A 13,642-nucleotide genomic window follows, 5' to 3' on the forward strand; every position below is an offset into this window, starting at 1 on the left:
CGTGAATTGTGAGACCTATGTAACCTAGAGCTCTGATACCAACTTTTCACGACCCGGATTTCCCACCCTCGAGAGTCATGATGTACCTACTCGTTAGGCAAGCCAAATATTGTAAAATCATTACCTTCCTTTTATTAAACATGTTCAACAATTTAAAATAATAAGTGATTAAACAGCGGAATAAATTAAATAACCAGAAATCCGGAAGACAAAAAACTTAATAATTCAACCAAACACTGCTACATAATCTGAAGTACAATACTACCCAGAATTTGGTGTCACAAGTCACAGACTATCTAAGAATACTACAAATAAGGTCAGAATGGGAATACATAAGTCTGTCTCTGAATAAGTAAAAACAGAAAGAGAAAAGATAGAAGGAGATGCCAAGGCTCGCGGACGTCTGCAGGACTACCTCGGGTCGCCTGAATGGACTGAAATTAACACCTTCATTGCGATCCAAATGCTCCGATATCAGTATCTACACACAGTGTATATTGTAGTATCAGTACAACCGACCCCATGTGCTGGTAAGTGCCTAGCCTAACCTCGACGAAGTAGTGACGAGGCTAGGACCAGACTACTGATCGCAGCCAACTTGATGCTACACTAAGGTAGGAAGAGCGGGTCACAATAGCTTTTACCCGATATGAGGGTCGGGATCGATTTCCTCAAGGAGCTAGTAGTGGAGTTGGATTGTCTATCTATCCTAGAGATGTGTTTGTGCTACTAATTTCACTTCAAACATTTTTTGAGTTTTTGTATTTATAACTACTATTATAAAACTAAGGATTAAAGCTAAATTATGCTAAGAGAATATTGCTAAGTTTTAATTAATGGGAAGAAGAGCACTAGGGTCGTAGCATCACCTAGGTGGCTAATTGACAGGTAGATGTTACTAAGGATAGATTGACATATTTGGGGATTATGCTAAAACCGTTGCACAATTGCACCCAGTCTCACACCTCTCGGTAGAGAGAGTGATTTTTCCCAATTGACTCTCTCGAGACCAATTGGGTAGGCCAATGACACCAAGCAACTAGGGTTCAAGTAGGGTGATTACTCTCTCGAGATTTAACCCGTTAATTGGGACTACCATTTCTCATGGGTCCATCCTAATTCCTTATTGGGTCAATTTTGGGGTCATAGACTCTCTTTCTCAAGAAGAGTTAAACCCACTAAGCTTGAATTAGTGTTTGCAACCACCAATTCTTGAATAAAAACATAAAATCAACCCAATTAGCAAATACCCAATATCAATCTAACCCTAGATGGCAACACCCATCAATTGCCCACACTAGGGTTGAGCCACAACCCTAGCTAATGGGCTTAGCTACACATAATTAAAGAAGAAACTGAAGAAATAGATGAAGAACTAAACATATTAATTAATTACTAAGAAGAAACTACAATAATCTATTGTTAATGGGAAGCAAAAGTGCCAAAAATGGCTACAATATCGGTCTCACGAGCTCATTTACGTTTCTGAATACAAAACTTGACCTAAAAATGGTAAAATGTTCTATTTATACTAGGCTGGAAAAAATGGACAAAAATACCCCTGCGGGGTCAGTGCGGGCTGCACAAAAGCAACTGTGGCCGCACTGGCTCTTTTGACTTCAACTTTAAGCTCTCTGAACTAGAGGACGCGGATCGCGTAAAAGAGTAGTGCGGCCGTGGAGGGGCTCTGGCGCGGACCGTGCGGTGATGACCACGGCCCGCATGGCATGGTCTTGGCAAAAATGATGGTTCTCTGAATCTCTGGTCGCGGACTGCACAAATAAGTTGTGCAGCCGCGTAGCCTTACAATGGACCGCGAAGATCCTATTGCGGTTGTGTAAACTTCAGCCTGAATAACCATGTCTCTGAACCTCCTAGTGCGGCCGCAGTCACTTTTGCGCGGTCCGCACTAGGCCTTTTCCTCTTGAATTTCTTGGTCTTTGATACTTGAGCAGGTTTCACTCCTTTTTGAGCCGATCTTGGACATTTTGTCACTTTGTTGCTCAAACCTGCAATCAAGCACAAGCTGTGAGCATTTTGGGACTATTTTGTAGCAATTTATACTAAAAGCATAAGCAAGTAGGGGCATAAAACACGTTAATCCTAACTTATCAACTCCCCCAAACATAAACCTTTTCTTGTCCTCAAGCAAACAAAATAATACCCACCCCTTAAAGGAAAATCCAAGTAATTCCAGCTATCCTAAAGTAACCTCAACAAGCATCAATTGGGACTAACAATTGCCCTCAATACGAATGCATCATTAACACATTTAAACTTTGAAAACTATGGATCAAGTGTGACACAAGAGCATCAAGAGTTGACACATTTCATCAAAGAACTTCTCTCAATTTCTCTGGTCATTGTGGAACCCAAACTCCCACATCCTCAACTCTCCCTAAGCGAACCTCACCTTTTAAGTATTGACACACAAACCGAGTTAATGGAATTTCACTCCTCTCTCTCAAGAAGAAGGTCACAAGTCCGGCTCTAAGTACCATATGCTTGCCCCTTATGTAAGTATCCACTAATGTAGGCTCCTTTCAACTCAAGATCAAATAGAGCTTTTGTGGAGTCATTGTGAAGGCTTTTGGGTAAGGGTAGGACATATTTTTTTATTCAAGTGGGTTCAATATTCCCTTAAGACTTCTTTTGATTCATTTTGGCACAACTCTCTTGACTCTTTTGAGTATTTTACTTCTTTACAAGGGGTTAGAGAGACACATTGTCACTCTTTCTTATGCAATTCAAAACATTTCTCCTTTTTCTACTTATTCCACACCTTTTTCACTTTTGTTTTCCTTGAATCCCTTTTTATTCTTGTTCACATTGAACTTTATTTTTGTCTTTTTCTTTTCTTTCTTTTTCATTGCCATTCTTTTGCTTTTGTACCCTTTTTACCACTTTGCTTCCTTTTTTGTCTCTCCCCCCAAACTTAGACATTTGCCATTACTCAAGGGAAGATTTGGGTGCCAAGAGAGGGTAATCATTTAGAACGGGTATAGGCTTGTAGCATTGGTTCTTGAAAGCAAAAGGTTTAAGGCTCAAAGGGGTTAACTAGGGATCATCTCATTGGTAGGATATGGAATTGTTCAACTTAACATTTGGATCAAGGAGATCTTATAATCACTTCTCAAGTCAAATTTCACATAGGATTTCGCCTCAACAAACATTCAGGGCAAGTTCTAGACCATTGGCTCGGGACTTGGACTCACATTTCGATTCCTCACCACACACGCTAGGGGATTGCTAAAGACATCGAGTCGAGGGCCCACAACGACCTTAGTTGCAATTGAATTACACAATTGTCCGAAAAGACCACATGATGATTGTTTGGTCAACGCAAGAGTCTCAAAGCCACGACTTTCACCATCCTGAACACAACATTATGTCTTTGATCATGGGATCAAAGGCAAATGTGCTAGGCCCAAGTGAAGCTTTTCTTGAGGTACCCTTAACTACAACTATAAAAAACAAAAGAAAAATCAAAGAAATGGACTCAAACCCTTAAGAAGGTTGTCACGCCATCTATCATTGGGAAGAGCCACCCAGTTCGCACAATACTCCACCCTTGGAAAGAACCGTGGAATTAAGAAAACCAAGGGCTTATTGGAAGCGTCAAAAACAAAACAAGAGGCTACGAGCCTAACTACAAAGCTAAAAACGAATTTTTTTTGCGAAAATAGAAAATAGATTGAATATGTACAATAGGGGAGTAAAATATACAACAGGGGGATGAATCTATATAGAAATGTAGAATATGTACAATAGGGGAGTAGAATATACAACGGGGGATGAATCTATACAGAAATGTAACTTTATATACAAGCTAAAATAGAAAATCAACAAAAACATAGACTAAGAATTTATATATACAGTCATCCAGATAAAAGTAGGGCGCACCCCCATGAATAAAAGATGGCATTGTCCTCAATGCCAACTAACAAATAAGCATAAAAAACAATGTAAAGGATATAGGAGCTCCATAGGCCTGGTCCGTCTGCATGGGATCATCAGTGGTCCCTAAGTCCTCTGTATGTACGGGAACCTCAGACTGGTTCCCGATCTCCTGCTGCTCAGCTACTGGGACTGGGGCCTGATCCAGGACCGACTGGATGATAGGTGCATCACTGGAGGGGGTCTCCTGTGGGTCTTCTAACTCAATAACTGCACCAACTGAACTGGGGAGCTTCCTCTTCTTCCTTGGAGGCCTGGGTGCCTGCTTCAACTCCTGCTGTGGCTGTGGCACTGGTACTGCTGCTAGGGCTAGATCCCCGAATAGCAAGTCTAAAGGCATCAGGTCTGCCAATAGCTTGTCCACATCAGTCCTTACCACTTTCACCGACTCCTTGGAAGCCCTTGACTTCCTCATCTTCTTATGCTCCTTGGAAAGCTCCGTCAAAGCCTTGCCATGTGAATCCACCGCCTTAGTCAAGGCGTCCTGAGTCCTCATAATCTTCTCCTGATCGTCTAGGAGCTTCTTCAGTGTATTCTCAATAGACTGAGGAATCTGAGCAGTGGAAGGTGCTGAGTGGGCCTCAACTATAGCAGACAATGTAGACAACTTGGATGTCGCAACTAACATCCAGTTGTTCAAACTGGCTAGTGTCCGGCTCAACTGATGGGCCGTGAAAGGATGAGCCCGGGAAGACGGAACCCTCGGGCCAGCTAAAGTACTGGGGCCAGTAGAAGAGGAGGGTCCTGGAAGCAAATCATCAACAATGGTGGCAGCAGGTATGGTGGAAGGCTCTGTGGAGGGCTCAACAGAAGACTCTACCACAACTGGCTCCTCAGACTGGCCAGTTGGGGTAGAAGCAGGCGGCTTGTAATTTTTGTCCTTGGGGTTGTCTGACCCCTTGAAACTGTACCAGGAGAACGGAGCCACAGATTTGACCTTGACGTCAAACGGTCCCTTCTCCACCTCTATGTCCCGGAAATACATAGTGAGGGTGCTGGGAAAAGGGTAGTTCCAGTTATGCTCAACCCCCACTATAGAAATGACGCAGGACATTACATTGCCCACGTTGATAGGATATCCCTCCACAATAGAAGCAATAAGAACCGCCCAGACAAGTGGAATAGTTTGATCATGGGTAGTTGGGTCGAGCCGACTGCACACAAAGGTCAACCATGCTCTAGCCTCGAAGTTGAAAGTTCTCCGAAGTATTTTGGCCCCTGCTTGTAACCACTCTGGAACCATACCTGGGATTCCCAGGTATGAAGCTAACCACAGACGAACCTCCTCGCCCATTGCTAACTTTTCATTGTAAAGGGACTCATCTTCATCATTGAACCCCAAGTATTCATTCAGTGCCTTCCCAGTGAATACCACTTTTTTGTTTCTCACTTTGGTCGCCTTTGTGCCCTTCAAGATATGGGCCACATTGCTATAGAACTCCTTGACCATATACTCATTCGCCTTCACGCAATTGTCTTTAAAGAACTCCCAACCCACTCGAGCCTGAAACTATCTATGCACATTGGGGTGTAGGGGTAGAAGGTCTTTGTCAATGAAGCTCCTCTCAAGAATCAACTTCCATGACGTCCACCATTCCCTAAACTTGTGGAACGCCACCTGGCTGACAAATCGATCTTCCCAACTTCAGGTTTTCTAGTTCGTTCAACACCCCCAACCTGGGGCACACCACTGTCCGGTACCTCATCATCACTATTAGTCTTACCTTCTGCACTCTCCCCAGATACTGAAGCTGTGGGGGAGGTGGAGTATTCACCGTTGCCTGCTGGTGAGCCATCAGACGACTCAGAAGGTACACGTTGTGGAGCTTGTGCAATAGGTGAAGCTAGGACTGAGGGATCTGGCCCTGAGTCAGAAGAGAGGTTTTGAGAGGGTACGTACTCACTCCCCGATTGGTCATCATCTATAACAACATGTTTCCTTATTTTCAGTTTAGGTCGGGGAGTGAGTTTAACTTGTTTCCCTTTTCCTCCCCGGGAGGAGTCAACTCGGTCGGGTTGTTTGGCACCTCTTCCTCGTTGTTTACCATTGTTTGCAAGCAAACGCATCTAACATTGTTAGTTTAAGCACAGGCAGTGAAGCAGGTGAATGAATTAAAGTTGCAGACAACAAAAATAATTGTTGCAAACACTACTGCAGAACCAGGCACCGCAAACCGCAACATCAGGAGTGCGGCCGCATTAGAGGCACCGCGGACCGCGCTAAGGCGACCGTGGGCCGCACTGAACAAGGCCCCAGAAAAGACTTCTCTGAATCTCCCACCGCAGTCCGCACAAAATGGGGTCGCGGCCGCGGTGGGCCAGCGCGGACCGCACAATGTGCAACGCGGCCACGGTGGAAGCAAGTTATGTTTCAGTCAAGTTGGGCACCGCGGTCCGTGCAAAAGGGTAATGCGGACCGCGCCAGGGCACCGCAGACCGCGGGCCGCATGACACAGATTTACGGGAGCTAAGTTAGGGTTTCATGCTTTGTCCATTTTTGTTCAATTGAGAACTACTTGTCCCTACTCAGTTACCCAATCCTTAATCATGTTTAGCACACAAAAACTAACAATAAATCTAAACTAAACTAGTAATTCAAAGAAAAATGGGAAGAAAAAAAAAAGTTACAACTACTGGGCAACAATTAAGATGAAAATAAGAAATTAATTACTGACAAATACATGAAATGTTACCAGGATTAGGAAGAATGAATGCGATCTATCCAAGCAAGCAAGAATTTCGGTCTTAGAAGAAGGATGAACAGTAGTATTAGGTCTATGAGTTTTCAAATTTTGAAAAGGCACAATGAGACCCTTGACCTCTATTTATTGACAACCGTGGGGCCCTTACTCACCTACCAGTGCATCCACAGAAAAGCAACCGCGGACTGCGCTGGGTTTGTTTGTATAACCCTTCAGTAAGCATTCTACGTGGACCGCCCAAAAATGGAACGCGTCCGTGTAGGTCCATTGCGGACCGCACTAACAGGACCGCGGCCGCGGTGGAAACTTCAGAGAGTATCTTATTCAGCTCATGCCAGTGCAGACTGCACAAAGTGCACAGCGGCTGCACTGGCAAACTTCAGAGACTGCAATTTTTCTACTTTGTTTTGCACTGCTTCAACACAATCCCTGCAACATCTCACAAACAATTAGCTCAAAAATACTAAGCTATAAAGAAAATCAAAGAGAAAGAAAACAAAGCATGGGTTTCCTCCCAAGAAGCGCCTGATTTAACGTCACGGCACGACACATGTTACCAGCATATCACTTTAGATGGAGAAGTGCCACCACGTGGCCATCATCAAATTTCCCAAGATAATGCTTGACCCAATGTCTATTGACTCTGAATACTTCACCATTCTTGTTCCTTAGATCAAGAGCATCAAATGGGGTCACGAACACAACTTCAAGCAGCCCACTCCACTTTGACTTGAGCTTACCCGGAAACAGACGTAACCGGGAATTGAACAACAGCACCATATATCCAACCTTGAACTCCTTACCCCAAGCATATTTGTCATGAAGGTATTTCATTTTTGTCCTTGTACAAGGACGAGCCGGAGTAGGCATGGAATCTAAACTCATCAAGCTCATTAAGTTGCTCAACTCGCAGATTTGCCGCAACATCCCAGTCTAAGTTCAACTTCCTCAAAGCCCACATGGCCTTGTGCTCTAATTCCACCGAAAGATGACAAGCTTTTACAAACACCAACTGATACGGTGACATACCAATTGGAGTTTTGTAAGCCATTCGATAAGCCCAAATAGCATCATCCAACTTTTTCGACCAATCGGTCCTATTAGCATTTACCATTTTAGACAAGAAACTCTTAATTTCTCTGTTGGAGACTTCCACTTGTCCACTAGCTTGGGGATGATAGGGGGTTGAAACCTTATGATTGACACCGTACTTAGAAAGCAACGTGTCGAAAGCCTTGTTGCAAAAGTGAGACCCCCCATCACTAATGATAGCACGAGGTGTGCCAAACCTTGTGAAAGTACTCTTTTTCAAAAATGCCACAACATTCCGGGCTTCATTGTTGGGCAAAGCCACAGCTTCAACCCATTTTGAGACATAGTCCACCGCCACGAGAATGTAAGTGTTCCTACAAGAGCTCACAAAAGAACCCATGAAATCGATGCCCCAAACATCAAAAATATCCACTTCGAGAATTGTATTAAGGGGCATCTTATCCCTTTTTGAAATTCCGCCGGCTCTTTGGCACTCATCACATCTCTTCACCAATTCGCCCGCATCTTTGAACAAGGTGGGCCAATAATATCCGCAACTAAGCACTTTAGAAGCCGTTCTCGCCTCGCCATGATGGCCACCATAGGGTGAAGAATGGCAAGCCTCTAGGATACTCAATTGTTCCTCCTCCGGGACACATCTACGAATCACACCATCCGTGCAAATCTTGAACAAGTATTGCTCATCCCAATAGAAATCCAAACTATCCCGCTTGAGCTTTTTTCTTTGGTTATAAGAGAGCTCACACGGGATTATTCCGATCACAAGGTAATTGGCAACATCGGCAAACCATGACATATCCTTCATTGACACCGCAAGGAGTTGTTTGTCGGGAAATGAATCATTGATCTCAAGGCCGTCACAAGGCCTCCCTCCTCCTCCAAACGGGACAAGTGGTCCGCCACTTGATTCTCACTACCCTTCCGGTCAACAATTTCTAAATCAAACTCTTGAAGAAGTAACACCCATTTGATCAATCTCGCTTTGGAGTCTTTCTTGGTCATCAAATACCTAAGGGCGGCGTGATCGGTGTGCACTATAACTTTGGCCCCCATAAGGTAAGGTTAAAACTTTTCCATAGCAAACACAATAGCCAACAATTCTTTCTCGGTGACTGTATAATTTCTTTGAGCCTCATTCATGGTTTTGCTTGTGTAGTAAACCAAATGAAACATCTTGTTGACTCTTTGGCCTAGAACAACCCCAACAACAACGTCACTAGCATCACACATGAGCTCAAAAGGCAATCTCCAATTTGGTGTAGTAATGATAGGGGTAGAAGTCAACTTGAGCTTGAGAAGCTCGAATCCTTGCATACAACTCTCATCAAACAAGAACTTTGCATCTTTCTCTAGCAACTTGCACAATGTCGCCGGAGCACTCCTCAAAAGGTTGGTGTCTTCACATCGGGCCAACACTCTATCCAAGTTTACCAAGCACTCCTCAAAAGAATCCCCAACCACGCTGAAATCATCCATGAAGACCTCCAAGATATCCTCCACCATGTCGGTGAAAATAGCCATCATGCAATGTTGGAAGGTCGCCGGAGTATTACACAATCCAAATGGCATTCTAGAGAAAGCGAATGTGCCATAAGGACATGTAAAGGTGGTCTTATATTGGTCCTCCAGGGCAATATGAATTTGATTGTACCCCGAGTAACCATCCAGAAAGCAATAGAAAGCCCGGCCCGTAAGACAATCAAGCATTTGGTCAAGGAATGACAATGAGAAATGATCTTTTCTATTCACCTTGTTCAGCTTCCGGTAATCCATACAAACTCTCCACCCGATGACCGTTCTAGTGGGAATGAGCTCATTGTTGTCATTGGTCACCACGATCATACCACCCTTCTTCGGTACACACTACATTGGAGAAGTCCACGAACTGTCAGAAATAGGATAAACCACCCCAGCATCTAGCCACTTGATAACCTCTTTCTTCACCACCTCTTGCATCGCCTCATTTAATCTTCTTGGATGCTCCAAGGAAGGCTTTGCATCCTCCTCCAAGATGATTTTGTGCATGCAAAATGCTGGGCTTATTCCCCGAATATCAGCTAGAGTCCATCTGATTGCCCTTTTTCGCTTTTGAAGAACTGCCAAGGTGGCCTCAACCTGCATGTTAGTAAGGCAAGTAGAAAGAATATAGGTAACGTAGAATTTGAACCCAAGAATTCATACCTGAGGTATGGAGGAAGTGGCTTCAACTCCAACACCGGCGACTCTTCAATCGATGGCTTTGTTGGTGGAGTTTTGCGGTTTTCAAGATCTAAAGATAGCCTTCTAGGCTCATAAGAATATGAACCCATACCATGCAATGCATTCACGCACTCCACTCTACTAGCATCATCATTGACATCCATATTAAGAAGCATGACCTCAAGGGGATCTTCGACATGGATCATGGAACTTGTGTCATCCACTATCACAACTGTGACAATGTCCACAAATGAACACACTTCCGTGCTATTGGGTTGTCTCATTGATTTGCAAACATGGAATACCACCTTCTCATCCCCCATTTGAAAAGTCAACTCACCCTCTTCAACATCAACCAATGCCTTCCCCGTAGCTAGGAAAGGCCTACCAAGAATAATCGGCACTTCAAAGTCCACCTCACAATCCAATATGACAAAGTCGGCCGGCAATATAAACTTATTCACCCGGACAAGTACATTATCAATAATGCCCAATGGCCGCTTCATCGATCTATCCGCCATTTGAAGTCTCATTGAGGTAGGTCGAGGTTGTCCAATTCCCAAAGTTTTGAAGACCGAGTAAGGCATCAAATTTATGCTAGCCACCAAGTCACAAAGGGCCTTGGCAAAATCCGCACTTCCGATAGTACAAGGGATAGTAAAAGCTCCGGGGTCCTCAAGCTTGGGTGCCATTGAATGCACTATGGCACTCACTTGATGAACTCAGCGTACCCCGGCATTTGCTCAAGTGCCTCCACCAAGGGCACATTGATTGTGAGGCTCTTCATCATGTCAATGAATTTTTTGAATTGATTGTCACTCTTTTGCTTTGCTAACCATTAAGGATAAGGTGGAGGTGGCCTAGGCAAAGGTGCCTTGGCCTTTTGTACAACCGGCTCGATCATGTCAATCACGTGTTCCCTAGACGGGTTCACGACATCTTAAGTCTCTACCTCGGCTTCATCATCAATATCAATCCGCACATCATTGTTCACATTTTGATTAACCACATCATCAACAATCAAAGGTACATCATCATCCCGCAACTCAACATCTTCATCCATAACTTGCTTTTGCATTGAGGCATTCACATCATCGTCTCTCCCACTTCTTGTTGTAACCGCCATCACATGATTATTATTCCCACCCTTCGGGTTCACCACCGTATCACTTGGTAGAGCACCCTTGGGACGAGTATTCAGTGCTTGAGAGATTTGACCTAATTGCACCTCCAAGTTCCGGATAGATGTGTTATGCGAAGCTAATTGGGCCTCAGAATCTTGGTTCTTTTTCATCATTTGCTCGAACATGCTTTCAATTCTCCCCATATCACTTCCGGATGAACTCGGACCTTGAGAAGGAAAGGAGGGTAGATTGTTCAGTTGTTGGTACATGGGGGTCCTTTTAAAGCCTTGCCCCCGGTTGTCTTGGTTCCCGCTATTGTTCCACCCTCTTTTATTGTTGTTGCTTCCCCAATTATTTTTATTACCATTCCAATTCCCTTGGTTGCTTTGATTACTCCAATTGTTGTTTTGGTTGTTGTTATTCCAATTACCTCCGCCTTGTTGTTGATTGTTGTTATTCCAATTACCTCCGCCTTGTTGATGATTGCCCAAATTTCCTTGAGGACGCCATTGTTGATTCAAAGAGTTGCCTCTATTCCCTTGGTAGTTATTGACATATTGGACCTCTTCGCTTTGATCATCATAGCACTCATTTGAATAAACACCACCATCATTGTTGTTGTCATATTGTTCACAATTACCTTGAGGTTGTTGTCCTCTTTGCCTCCTTTTCGACATAGAAACACCTTCTATCGCATTGACTTGGCGCGGGTTTTGGACTTGTTGCAATTGCGCCTTTGCCAATTGATTCAGTTGTTGTAAGATCGGCGATAGCTTGGCCATGATCGTGCAATTCCTTATGCAAATGGATGACCGTGGGGTCACCTTGGGGCACATTTGCTCGACTTTGCCATTTCATCAAGTACATCATATGCCTCTTGGTAAGAAAGTTTCATAAAGTTCCCTCCAGCCAATTTGTTCACAATGCATTGATTCGTGGTGTTGATGCCCCGATAAAAGGTTTGCTGAATCATAGCCTCAGCATGTCGTTATTAGTGCACTCTTTCACCATTGTTCTATATCTTTCCCATATCTCGTGCAAAGGTTCTGTTGGCTCTTTCTTGAAAGCTAGAATTTCATCCCGAAGAGCTGCCATATGACTTGGAGAAAAGAACTTGGCAATAAATTTGTCCGCCAATTCATCCCATGTTGTAATAGAATGATTGGGGAGCCTTACTAACCAATCCAATGCTTTACCCCGAAGAGAGAACGGGAAAAGCCTCAATCTCAACGCATCCTCAGACACGTTTGTCTGCTTGCTACCCCAGCATGTATCCACGAACCCCTTCAAGTGCTTGTAGGCGTTTTGATCGGAGGCACCCGTGAAATATCTTCTTTGCTCGAGCAAGGTCAACATAACATTTGTGATTTGAAAGTTCATCGCCCGGATTCGGGGAGGAACAATAGCACTAGCGTATCCTTCATTTGGTAAAACTCTGGGAGCCACTCTTGGCGGTGCCGGAGGAGGGTCTGGAATATTGTTGTTCTCATTTGCATTTACATTGGCATTTAGACCTCTCCGTGGAACTTGAGGTAAGACCTCATCTTGTTCTAGATCCTCTACCTCCTCCCCCGCTATCACGTTGCCGAGAGGGACATTTGCATTATGAGCCATTGTACCTGATTGATCGGCACAAACAAAATTAGTAAACAAGAAGGAAAGAGAAGCAAAACACAAAACTAAATAAATAGATAGTCAACACCGTAAGCTCCCCGGCAACGGTGCCAAAAAGTGGTCGCAGCCAACTTGACGCTACACTAAGGTAGGAAGAGCGGGTCGCAATAGCTTTTACCCGATATGAGAGTCGGGATCGATTTCCTCAGGGAGCTAGTAGTGGAGTTGGATTGTCTGTCTATCCTAGAGATATGTTTGTGCTCCTAATTTCACTTCAAATATTTTTTGAGTTTTTGTATTTATAACTACTATTATAAAACTAAGGATTAAAGCTAAATTATGCTAAGAGAATATTGCTAAGTTTTAATTAATGGGAAGAAGGGCACTAGGGTCATAGCATCACCTAGGTGGCTAATTGACGGGTAGATGTTACTAAGGATAGATTGACATATTTGGGGATTATGCTAAAAACGTTGCACAATTGCACCCGCTCTCACACCTCTCGGTAGAGAGAGTGATTTTGCCCAATTGACTCTCTCGAGACCAATTGGGTAGGCCAATGAGACCAAGAAACTAGGGTTCAAGTAGGGTGATTACTCTCTCGAGATTTAACCCGTTAATTGGGACTACCATTTCTCATGGGTCCATCCCAATTCCTTGTTGGGTCAATTTTGGAGTCATAGACTCTCTTTCTCAAGAAGAGTTAAACCCGCTAAGCTTGAATCAGTGTTTGCAACCACCAATTCTTGAATAAAAACATAAAATCAACCCAATTAGCAAATACCCAATATCAATCTAACCCTATGGCAACACCCATCAATTACCCACACTAGGGTTGAGCCACAACCCTAGCTAATGGGTTCAGCTACACATAATTAAAGAAGAAACCGAAGAAATAGATGAAGAACTAAACATATTAATTAATTACTAAGAAGAAACTACAATAATATATTGTTAATGGGAAGCAAAAGTGCCAAAAATGGCTACAATATC

The sequence above is a fragment of the Nicotiana sylvestris genome, chromosome 8 (assembly GCF_000393655.2).
Source record: "Nicotiana sylvestris chromosome 8, ASM39365v2, whole genome shotgun sequence".
Taxonomy (NCBI): domain Eukaryota; kingdom Viridiplantae; phylum Streptophyta; class Magnoliopsida; order Solanales; family Solanaceae; genus Nicotiana; species Nicotiana sylvestris.